We start from the raw sequence: 12,903 nt of genomic DNA, 5'->3' as shown, positions 1-12,903 counted from the left end.
CCATCTTGGCTCTGCCCCTCTTTTCTGGAGTTTTTGTTGTAATTATATTACACTTCTTGATCATTTGCTCAGACGCATTTAATTCACAGTTCTGAGATTCTACCTTATCCTACTGAAAGCAGACTGAATCTGCCTTATTGTAAGACAATCTTACTATAAATTGAACTTTTGGGACAGAGCCAAGATGTGAAGTGAAAGCAAGAAATCCCAGAACTTGGGGGTGGCTAGGTGGCATAGTGGATAAAGCACTGGCCTTGGAGTCAGGAGTACTTGGGTTCAAATCCAGTCTCAGACACTTAATGATTACCTAGCTGTGTGGCCTTGGCAAGCCACTTAATCCCGTTTGCCTTGCAAAAACCTAAAAAAAAAAAGAAATCCCAGAACTCTCCCATCCAGACCACTCCAAATTACAATGTGACTCTAAACAAATTTTAGAGTGGCAGAACCCACAGAAAGACTGAGTGAAACAGTTTTCCGGACCAAGACAACTTGGAAAATCTGTGGGAAGGTTCTATTCCACAGCACAGCTTGGCCTGTACCAGCTGCCAGAGCAAACCTAGGTCCAAGCATCCAGGAACAATCCATGGGATTCCTGGGTCCTTTGGGGTGCCAACTTCCATGGCAATAGGGCCAGTTTCCAAACCTCTCAGGCCCAAGGATTGCCAAGAACAACTTGGAAAGTCAGCAGGAAAATTATGCTGCACCAGAGTGAGCATGAAACCCAGGACAGCATGGGTCTTGGTATATCCCCATCCCAGGAACAAGAAATAGAGCTGTGAAGCCACCCAGAAGTTGGTTCCAGAGTGCGCAGCCCACAGATGTAATTACAAATATGAATTGGTCAGAGGCTATAGAAAAACTCAAAAAAGGTTTTGAAATTCAAGGAAAGGAAGTAGAGGAAAAATTGGGAAGACAAATGACAGCAATGCAGGAAAATAATGAAAACCAAGTCAGCAAATTGGTTAAGGAAATTAAAAAAACTGAAGACAATGACATTTTAAAAACAAGTTTAGGTAATTGGAATAAAGCAGTCCAAAAGATTGATGCGGGAAAAATAAGAATTGACCAGATGGAAAAGAATTTAAAAAGTTCTCTGAAGAAAATAATTCCTTCAAATGTAGAATGGAGCTAAGGGAAGCTGATGACTTTGTGAGAAATCAAAAAGCAATAAAAAAAAAGAATGAAAAACTAGAAGAAAATGTGAAATATCTCATTGGACAAATAATTGACCTAGAAAATAGATTCAGAAGAAATAAAGTTAAAATTATTGAGCTATCTGAAAAATCATGATCAGGAAAAGAGCCTAGACTTCATTTTACAAGAAATTCTCCAGGAAAATTGCTCTGATATCCTAAAAACAGAGGGTAAAATAGAAATTGAGGGAATCCACTGATCACCTCCTGAGAGAGATCCCAAAATAAAAACTCCTAGGATTATTATAGCCAGATTCCAGAACTCCCAAGTCAAGGAGAAACTATTACAAGTAGCTACAAAGAAACAATTCAAATATCATGAAACTATGGTCAGGATTACACAGGATCTAGCAGCATCTAGATTAATGGCTTGTAGGGCTTAGAATATAATATTTCAGAAGGAAAAAGAGATTGGATTACAACCAAGAATCAACTACCCAGCAAAACAGAACATTATCTTTCAGGAAAAAAGATGGGCATTCAAAGAAATAAGGGACTTTCAGACTTTCCTGTTGACACAACCAGAGCTTAACTGAAAGTTTGATCTTCAAGTAAAGGACTCAGCTAAAGCATAGAGAGGGTGGATAAAAAAAGGTCAAATTGAGGACTTCAATGATGCTTAAGATACTGATAACTTATATGAACCTTCTTATTTATTAGGGCAGTCAGAAGGAAAATATATATATTTTATATATATATATATATATATGTGTGTGTATACACACACACACACACACACACATACATATATATATATATATATATATATATATATATACATATCTGTATATGTATATATGCAGACAAGGCCCAATGAATATGAAGGTATAATATATTATAAAGACAGAGTTAATGGGTAAGAAAGGAATGTACTGAGAGAAAGAGAAAGGAGAGGTAAAATGGGCTAAGAAATTTCAGGTAAAAGAAGCAAGAAAAAGCTTTTGCTATGGAGTGGAAGGGGAGGAATGTGAGGGAGGGGAATGAGTGAGCCTTAATTCTCATCAGAAGTGACTCAAAGAGGAAATAACATACACACTCATTTGGATATAGAAGTATATCTTACCCTAGAGGATAAAGGAGGAGAAAGGAGATAGGGGGAGTAGGAGATAGAAGAGAGGGAAGATCATGGGAGAGGGTACTCAGATCCAACACACTTTAGAGGAATGACAAGTGAAAGGAGAGAGAATAGAATAAATGGGGGTGGGGGAGGAATAAGATAGAAAGATCAATAGTAACTGTGGGAAAAAATATTGAAGCAACTTCTCTGATGGACTTATGATAAAGAATGAAATCCATCCCAAAGACAGAACTAATGGTGTCTGAATACAGACTGAAGCACTATTTTTTCTCTCACTTTATTTTTCTTGAGGTTTCTCTTTCTCTGTGTGGGGGGAAGATTATTGTTTACTTTTACAATGAGACTATTGTAGCAATGTGAACAAATTAATTAATTGATTAAATGATAAATTGAACTTTCTGTACCTTCTTCTTTCTTCTTTTCTCTTCTCTCTTCTCTAAGGCTGATCAGTAGCCAAACACTGTCTATTCACATCTTATTCTTCATGATACCACTATCTCTTGTCCCTGAAAATTCCATGTCATCTGTGAAAATTCCTTAGTGCAGCATATAATGTCCTTTGCAATGTGACCTTTTCATCTCCCACAATCTCTCTCCACTTCAATCACACTGGTATATTTAAGGTGAGATAAGATATATGTGCATCCTAGGCCAAGCTTAAAAATTGTTTGCCTTATGTAATGCACCAATAGAGATGTTAAAACTTCACTGTAACATAATTGTTTCAAAACAAATATCCATTGGTCAAAGAGAATAGAATTTTCTGGCATATATGCCATGATGTTTCAAATCCCTAATAATTAGAGAAATAGGGGCAGTTAAGTGGTTTAGAGTACTAGCCTTGGAGGCAGGATGATGGGAATTCAAATCTAAACTTATACAATTGACACTTATTAGCTGGGTGACCTTGAGCAGGTCACTTAACCCTGATTGCCTCACTGAGTATCTCTAGTCATCCTGATTCATAACTGGCTACTAGATTCAGTTGACTCTGGAAGAGAAAGTGAGGCTGGTGACTTACCACAGCACCCCCTTTCACTCAAATCCAGTTCATGTCCTTTTCATGGCATCATCTCCCTGATGTTATGCTTTGAGAATGAAGTACAAACATCATCATCATTGTCATCAAGTAGAGAAATGCAAATTAAAGAAACTCTAAAGTTTTACCTCATATTCGTAATGTTATTGAACTGTACCATAATCTTTGACCTAGCAAAACCACCAGTAGGCTTATAATTCAAAGAGATCATTTGCAAAAAGGGTTTATAACAATTCTTTTTGTGGTAGCAAAGACCTGGAGACTAAGGTAGTACCCTTCAGTAGGGGAAATGGTTGAACAATTAAGGTATATAAATGTGTTGGAATACTATTATGTTGTAAGAGGTTATAAAAGAGATGATTTGAGAGAACTAATAAAGAATGAAGTGAATAGAACCAGAGAACAATTTATACACTAACAACAACATTATAAAGTCAAAGTACTTTGAAAAATTAAAGATAAACACCATGACCAAAACAATTCTAGAGGACTAATGACAAAATCTACTACCCACCCATGACAGTAAGGTCATGGATTCAAGGTGCAGAAAGAGACATGTTTTTTGAGACATGGCCAATACAAATATCTGTTTTGTTTGACTATGTATATTTGTTGCAATAGTTTTTTTTCTTTTTCTTTCCTTTTTTTCCTCCAGAGAGTAGGTGAAGAGGAAGGAGGGGGGGAAATGTTATTCCTGAGAAAAAATCAATTCTTCTTTAGTAGAAAAAACAAAATTTAATAGAACTGCAATTAAAAAAAATTTTAAGTGACCCCACCTTATGTTCCCTTTACACACTACACACTGGATAGCTGCCTCTTTTGCTCAACTGTTGCCCTAACTCTGGACTGAGTCCCTCTCATATATTCATATATATGTATGCATGTATGTATGTATGTATGTATGTATGTATGTATGTATGTATGTATCTATCTATCTATATCTACATCTAGAGAATCAGAATCTTACCAGGTCTTCAAAGATTCATTCTAGTCCTACTAACTCCCCAAATATTTTGCTTCCCAATACTATTCCCTTTCCACCAACCAAAAATGAGTTTTCTCCCAATATTTATTATCTGCATCACATGCATATGACACTTTTTATTCATTGATAGGTTTATTTTTACTGATTGGTTGGGGAAGGTGAAGGTTGAGGTTGTGTATGCAGTTATGTAACACTGGAATGAACACTGGGCCTAGGGCAAGAAGACCTAAGTTCAATTGTGTGACCCTGGGCAGTAACTTAATCTACTATTACAGACAGATATTTATCCCATTTTTAGAGTGAGGAAACTCTGTTTCCTCACTCTAAAATGGGGTAAATATCAGCATCTACCTCTCAGGGCTGTGATGAGAATCAAATGAAATCAAATTTGGGAAGCATTTAACACAGTGCCTGACTATGAATGCTTATTACCTTCCTTTCTCCTGTATCTCCAATTAATCTGTGTACTTCTTGAGTACATACCTATTTATATTCCCTATGGAACCCATTGGTGGTTGGAAAATAGTAAATAATAAATATTCATTCATGTGATTTGGTAAGCAAATATAAGTCCAGGCTGGTAATTAGACTACTCTTCTCACATGGATTAAATTGAATTCAGAGGTTTGGGGGCGGGGGAAAGATTGTCATGAGTATCAAGAAAATTAATTCTTTGGCATAAGACTACAATTCCCACAGCCATTCTGCAAGGCAGTAGACCAAGGTGACTCTTTACTTGACTTCTCTTGTAGCTGTAACATGAAAGATCCTCAGATTTCTTATTCATTTCATAAAAAGTAAAGGTTAAGTCAGAATGAAAAGGTTAAGTTGGAAAGATTAAAAGTGTTTTTGACATTCTCTGGGTCAGATGTGTTATATTTCATACCTGTCAAGCAGAGCTTAATTGAAAATTGTTTTCAGATAAAAATGTGATTGTAAGAGAATAAAATAATCAGGTTACACTGTGTACACTTAGATGAAGGGTTTGACAGATTTCAGGTTAGCAACTCTGATCACAGTTTGTTTTTTTCACATACACACACACATATACACAGAGTTGTCATCCTATATAAAGCTCCATTATATCAAAATTACATTGGAAACATGCCATATAAAGGCAAGTAGAAGGTTACAGAGATGTTTTCACCTGAAAAAGTGAAAACTTCAGGAACATATGGTAACTGCCACATGAAAGGAAGTTTCACATTATTCAGTTTGACCCCAAATGACAGAATTATGAAATATTAGTGGAAGATGCATAAAGGAAAGTTAGGGCTTAACGTGAAGAAAAATAATTCTTAAAAATCAGAGGTCCATTGAATTGGAATGGACTGTCTTGGGAAATAAGGATTCCTAGCCACTCATGATAACAAAAGACTGAATAATCATCTATCAAGAGTATGAAAGGTATTCCTACTCAGGTATTCATTAGGCTAAAAGATGATTAAGATCTTTTCCAGAATTGGTCTAATACCAAAGATGGCCTCCTAACTGTTGTTAGTTAACCGGTTAGAATAGAACAGTATTGGGAGACTGAGAAACTTTTGGAAACCAATATTCATCATTGTTTTAAAAGTTATAACAGAAACAAGGGACTAGCGGAAGTAACAAGAGATAAAACAATGACAATAGGAAGATTACTGTAGCAAAGGCCAAATTAAGGATAGCACACATCTCTGAGTAGTAGACCTTATCTACACTTAAGAATTTGAAGTTAAGGAAGTGACAAGAGATCCAAACAGTTTCAATTACCTTTGTAAGAGGTGACCCAAAGTCTGAGATGCCTTGCTTTCAGTCATATTTACATAGTAAAGATGGGAATTTGAAAAAAAAGAAATTTAGAAAAGAAGACTATATCTTCAAAGTACAATTACAGAAATTTCCCCTTTGACTTTCACTTGCCCATTCATTTGCATAAAAGACCATAAAACAATATTAGGATAAGTTGAGGGTGAAACAAGGGATGAGGTGTCAAATCTAGACAACCTTTGGCAATATGTAAGAATTTAAGCTTTAAAAATTTTCTTTAAAGTTATATTTTTGCCAATTAGACATTAAACAGGAGTTAAAGGAATTTTTTAACAAGTCAAATGGCAATTTGGAACAGAAATATTATCCTTGGTGAGCAGAAAGGAAAAACTGACAGCCCTCTGAGGAAACTAGCTTTCCTTATACAAGGAAAAAGGAAACAAGAGATAGTTTTCCCTTTTATTCTAATGTCCATGTGAGACAACTGCTTTCTGAGGATTAGGATAGCTACAGACTACAGTAAATCCCTCAGTTCTGCTGAAATTTATACCTGAGAACTGACTTGAAGAGTCAATGGGAGCAATATGGGATTATTCAATCAGTGGTAAGTGCAATAAGCAAGGTCACTTGGTTCACCTTTGATTTGTGACTACTCAAAGATGTGATAACTGCTGATCTGTCAAACTATTTCAACTTATTTGAGAGGAGCAATTTTCAAAGTTTTGTTCTCAGGCTCTCTTTTCTAAAATATTATTAAGGACTGCTACTCAGTGTAGCAGTCCACAGTGGTCAGCTTCAAACTGCAACTCCCCAGCTACATGTCGAAGGCACTTGCAGTTTGCAATGATCTTGGCACTAATTTTTCCTGGTTGGAAATTTTCAAACATGGGAAAGTGAAGGTCATTGTGATGCTGCAAAGAATCAAGTTGCAATGAACCCCCACCAACACAGTTTTTGATGCCAAAAGTTTTATAGGTCACAGATTTGATGATACATCAAAGCACTTGGGGCAGCTAGGTGGTGCAGTGGATAAAGCACCAGCCCTGGAGTCAGGAGTACCTGGGTTCAAATCCAGTCTCAGACACTTAATAATTAGCTAGCTGTGTGGCCTTGGGCAAGCCACTTAACCCCATTTGCCTCACAAAAACCTAAAAAATCAATCAATCAAACAGGAAGAACTGGCCTTTCATAAGGGTGAGTGATGCAGGCAGGCCTAAGGTCTAACTGAAGTCCCAAGGGGAAATCAAAAGTTTTACCCAAAAGAAACATCTTCTATTGTCTTGATCAAGATGAAAGAAATTCCTGAAGCAACTTTGGGAAGACTCAAAAATGTGGTGATTCCCAATATCAGGCCACCAAAACTACTGGAATCATTGCTGGTCTCAATATACTCCAAATCATCAATGAACCAATTGCTGCCACTATTGATTACCCCTTGGACAAAAAAAAGTTGATACCTAGAGAATTATATTGATCTTTGACCTTAAAGATGGTACTTTTGATATTTCAATTCTTACCATTGAAGATAACATCTTTGAGGTCAAGTCCACAGTTGTAACATCCACTTTGGTGGAGAGGACTTTGACAATTCATGTCAACTATTTTATTGCCAAGTTAAAGCAAAAGCACAAGAAGAATATCAGTGAGTACAAGAGGGATGTTTGCCATCTCTGCAATGCTTGCAAATATGCAACGCTTCCCCTCTCTTCCAGTACCAGGTCAGACTTCCTCTATGAATATGTCAACTTCTATATATCAATCACCAGAGCCTGAAACCAAGTTTCAAAGAACTAAATGCTGTTCTCTTCTGTGGCACACTGGACTCTGTGGAAAATACCTTAAGAAATGACAAGCTAGATAAATCACAGGTTCGTAACATCGTCCTGGTGGGTAGTTCCACCTGCATCTGCAAAATCCAGACACTTCTGTAAGACTTCTTCAATGGCAAGGAGCTCAATAAGAGTATTAGTCCTGATGAGGTTGTTAGTTACGGTGCAGCTGTCCAGGTTGCCATTTTGTTTGGAGATAAATATGAGAATGTGCAGAATTTACTGCTGTTGGATATCATTCCTCTTTCCCTTGGAATTGAGACTGCTACTAGACTTATGACATTCTGATCATCCCCATCAAGCAGAAACAGACCCTTATCACCTATTCAGACAACCAGTCTAGTATGCTTATACAGTTTTATGAAGGCAAGAGAGTCATAACAAAGAATTATAATCTGCTCAGCAAGTTTGAGCTCACAGGAATCCCCCTAGCCCCCATGAGTGTTCCTCAGACTGAAGTGACATTTGACATTGATGCAAATGGCATCCTCAATGTTGCTACTGTGGATAAGAACATAGGCAAGAAACAAGATCACCATTACCAATAACAAAGGTCATCTGAGCAAAGACATTGAGCCTATGGTCCCGGAGCCTAAGAAATACAAGGCTGAGGATAAGAAGCAGCAAGACAATCTGTAGTGCCAAAATTCCCTTGAATTTTAAACTTTCAGCATGAAGACTACTATAGAGCATAAAAAAATGCAAGGCAAAATCAACAGTAAAGACAAACAGAAGATCCTTAACAAATGTGATGAAAACATCAAGTGGCTAAATAAGAACCAGACTACTGAAAATGAAGAATTTGAGCATCAGCAGAAAGATTTGGAGGTCACAATTCCATCATTACTAAGCTGTACCAGAGTGCATGGTGCTGGCATGACTGGTAGGTTTCCAGAGTGTAGAGTAGCCCATCTAGAAGTGGTGCTTCTAGACCCACCATTGAAGAGGTTAACTAAATGCCCCAGAAGAAAAGCATTCCACATCAGCTTTCCAATTTTGAAGGACTCAGATTTGTAGCCAAAGTAGTAGCAGAATAAAAGTAACATTTAAGCTACTGTGTAAATCTGGGCATTCTAAACACTTGAATGTGTGCAGAGGGAAAGAAGTGAGCAATATTGTACTTTATCAATACTGTAAACAAGTAGAAATGCAATTCTTGTCCTAGAAAACAAAATTTAAAATTGACACCATAAAAAATTAAGAATCCCTCATAGATATTTTGTTTATGTGGGCTAAATCTATTAATACTTATCATATTAGTAATTGAAATATTTTATGAAATGTTACTATGAAAATAATTTAGATGGCAAAGTCCCCCAAAATTGACTTAGGAATCCTCAGCCCACACTCCAAGAACCACTGGTTTGGAAGGACAAAAATGTTGTACTCATGAGAACCAATTGAATATACGCTCCACCCTCTGAATAAGATTATCTATTAGTCATATCCATAATGAAAGAGAAGGAGGGGGCGGGGAGACAGCCATTAAACAGTGAAAATGGAAAATGTAATGAGATTAGAATTAAAGAAGAGAAACTGAGAAAACTGAATTGCCTTTGAGAAATGGTAAAACTCCTTTCCCAAATTTTCCCTAAACCAAAGATCAATCTTTTTATAACAATATTTTATAGGTGTTTTATGGCTAAAAGTCATAAAAGAACACTACAGTCACTGAAGAATTAAAAATAAGCCTCACTCAGAGTATAATGACAGCTAGGTGGCATAATGATTCGAGTATAATGGCAGCTAGGTGGCATAACGTTTAAAGTGCTGGACCTAGAGTCAGAAAGACCTGAGGTAAAATCTGGCCTCAAAACACTTACTAGATAGCTATGTGAGTGGGCAAGTTACTGCCAACCTCTGCCTGCTTCAATTTACTCATCTGTAAAATGAGGATATAAGTGTACCTGTCTCCTAGGATCACTTTAAAGCACTTTATAAATGCTAAATAATTAATAATAATAATAATAATAATAATAATAATAGAAGAAAGGCACATGGTGGATGTACGCAGGCAGGATACATGCCTAGACCTAAAATAAAAGACAGAAGAAATGTATAATAGGGAGAGAGAGAGAGAGAGAGAGAGAGAGAGAATATATTGGTCATATGTCAAGAGAAAGTGATTATCAGATAGACAATCCTTAAAAGTCCACTAGCATTTTTAAGGTATTAAGTAGATGTGACAATGATCCTTCAACATGTTAGATCTATAAACCACACCTCAACATATGATGATGATGATGTCTGTCCTTCATTCTCAAAAAAGACCATGCCATCAAAGAGGTAATGCCATGACAAGCACATGAATTAGATTTGAGTATGTGGGGGGGGGTGCGCTATGCCTAAGCCACAGTCTCATTTTCCTCCAGAGCCATCCGGCCAGATATGAATCAGGATGACTGGAGATAGCCCTAGATGCAAGGCAATCAGATTTAAATGACTTACCCAAGGTCACACAGCAAGTAAGTATCTGAGGCTGGATTTGAACCCAAGTCCTCCTGATTCCTGGGTTGGCACTCCACCTACATCCCCATCTTGCTGCTCCTTCCTCAAACATATGAGTTTCTATCATGTGAAAAGAGTATCTAAATGAAACATCACTAGGATAGACATAAACTGTGACATTCATCACTGAAGGAAACATTTACATTGATGTAATTAAAGATCCATCTGATAATTTGAACAAGAAACCACTGGTGGACTTTCTTGTTTATTAGTTTTTGTTTTTAACAAGAGTATCATTCTAGGGGCAGTTAGGTGGCACATTGGATAGAGTACCAGGTCTAGAGTCAGAAGGACCTGAGTTTAAGGATATGATTTCTCTCTCATCACATTCAACTTAGATTAATGCATACCATAGAAACAATGTAGAAACTAACAAACTGCCTTCTGTGGGGGGTGGGAGGAGGGAAGCAAGATAGGGGGAAAATTGTAAAATTCAAAATAAATAAAATCTTTTAAAAAAAACCTGCCTCAGACACTTAATAATTACTTAGCTGTGTGACCTTGGGCAAGTCACTTAACCGCATTGCTTTGCAAAGAAGCAAAAACCAAAAAGAGAAAGATCCTAAGACCTATATGTTGGGAATGTAAATTTGGCAACTATGTAAAAATGAATTAGACAGCAATAAAGTGAGAGAAAACCCCTGTGCTAGACCAATAATCCAGGAACTTTTGGAGTTTATTACAGTAGTTCAGATGAATTCAGACTTTGGGGTTGTGGCCGTGGGGTTGTGGCCATGTACATAGAGAGAAAGAAATAGAAGTAAAATGAAAGAGATCTTGCATACTGAATATAAAGTATGAAAAGGAATGGAAGACAAAATTGACTAAAGTTTCATGTCCAGGCAAATGGAAACATTATTAGAACAATAGAAAAAGAGGTTACAAAAATTGGAAGATTTGTAGAGATGATACCTTAAACTTTGGAAAACTTTATTTTAAAATGCTGAGGGATCATCCATCCGCCTATAGACATAGCAGGCAATTTAAAATTTGCGACTGACACTTATCTGGTAAGATTAGGGTAGGACATAAAGATTTGGGAGAATTTATAATGATGATTATATGAGGGATATATCAAATAATCAAAGGCCAAAGATAGAGTCTTTGGTGACATCTATAGCTATCAGATAGGAAAAGGAAAGGAATCTATAAATGAGGAAGAAAAAAGAATAGCCAGATGGATAGGAGATCCAGGGCAGGACCTTGCCACTTAAAGGAAGAAAACCAAGAAGGGACAATCAGCAGTAGCAAATGCTAAGAAGAGGCAAAAGAGAATGAAAACTAAAAAATGCTTTTGGATTTGGAAGTGAATAGATTACTGTTAATTGTGGAAAGAACAGTTTCAATAGAGTGGTAGGGGGTGGAAACCAGATTGTAGGTGGTTGAGGACTGAGTGGATTCTGAGGAAGTCGAAGCTTTTAATTTAGATTTCTCTGGATAGCAGTGAAGGGGAGGAGAGTGAAAGGGAGGAAAATGTTATAGAATCATTGTATTCCCTGAGCTTTTCTCCTATCTGCCAAGTCATAGTCCATCAGAGTTAATGGAATGACTGATAGATAATCCTATTCAGAAGGAAGGGCTGTTTTCTCTGTTCTCAGGAGCACAAATCTCTGAAGGCATTATACATATCCCAAAAGTCTGCATTAAACCCAAGAAGTTCATAATCCTTTTGCTTAGGAACCCCTGTGCTAGACCAATAATCCAGGAACTTTTGACACATTGCCCTGGAGTCAGACTAACAACAAGGGACTGAGCTTGCTATAGAGAAATAAAAACATAAATTTTGCTTTCCACTGTTACTATAGCTTATTTGGATAAAGCAGGTCATTGAAAAATTGATTATCTTTTTATCAAAACCAAGTTCTTTTTTTTTCCTTTCAGGAAAAAACAGACTTTTTTCCTTATGGAAATAGTGTAAGCCTGGAGGCCTGTATAGATCTTTGGGGTGAAAAGAAGACTTACCAATATATTGAGAAAGAAGAGCAAATAGATGCCTAGCAAACCTGAGTTGGTTCATTTCCAGTGGAGAGTTCAAGATCTTAGTGTGGTAGCATAAGACATGATGCATTCTAGGTAAAATTAACACTGAAATTGCCTCTCTAACAGCCCAAAATTTGTCTAAACCACAGAGACCCCTGGAGGAAAAGTAGGTCTCAACACAAAGGGAAAAGAAGTTTTGTTGATTGTATATAAATAGCCATGAGTTGCCAAGGCCATTGAGTTTTGTTTTTTTTTTTTTTTTTGGTTTTCTGACTTTTGTATAAAATAAAGACTAATCTAAACTTGATATGCAGTGTTTCACTGATTGCTTGCCTGGAAGATCATTTTAGCAACATCAAAAACTCAAAAAGCACCCAAAAGGCCTCAAAGTCAGGATTACCTGGGTTCTAGTTTCACCTATGACACACACTAGCTGTGAGTCCCTGGGTAAGCTGTTTAAGCTCTCCTGTAAGGTGCACAGTGATATAGCCTATAAACCTATAAGTTTGAACCAACATTATTGAAGAGTTCAAGAGGGAATT

General features: G+C 36.9%; 1 pseudogene; it reads left to right on the top strand.

Moving 5' to 3' along the window:
- Nucleotides 1-6,862: 6,862 nt before the first annotated feature.
- LOC141499092 (heat shock cognate 71 kDa protein pseudogene) lies at nucleotides 6,863-8,760 on the top strand (annotated as a pseudogene).
- The last annotated feature ends 4,143 nt before the right edge of the window (nucleotides 8,761-12,903 follow it).

Source organism: Macrotis lagotis, chromosome X, assembly GCF_037893015.1.
Source record: "Macrotis lagotis isolate mMagLag1 chromosome X, bilby.v1.9.chrom.fasta, whole genome shotgun sequence".
Classification (NCBI taxonomy): Eukaryota; Metazoa; Chordata; class Mammalia; order Peramelemorphia; family Peramelidae; genus Macrotis; species Macrotis lagotis.
The sequence above is the reverse complement of the archived record's forward strand: the minus strand, read 5'-3'. Positions and strand labels throughout refer to the sequence as shown.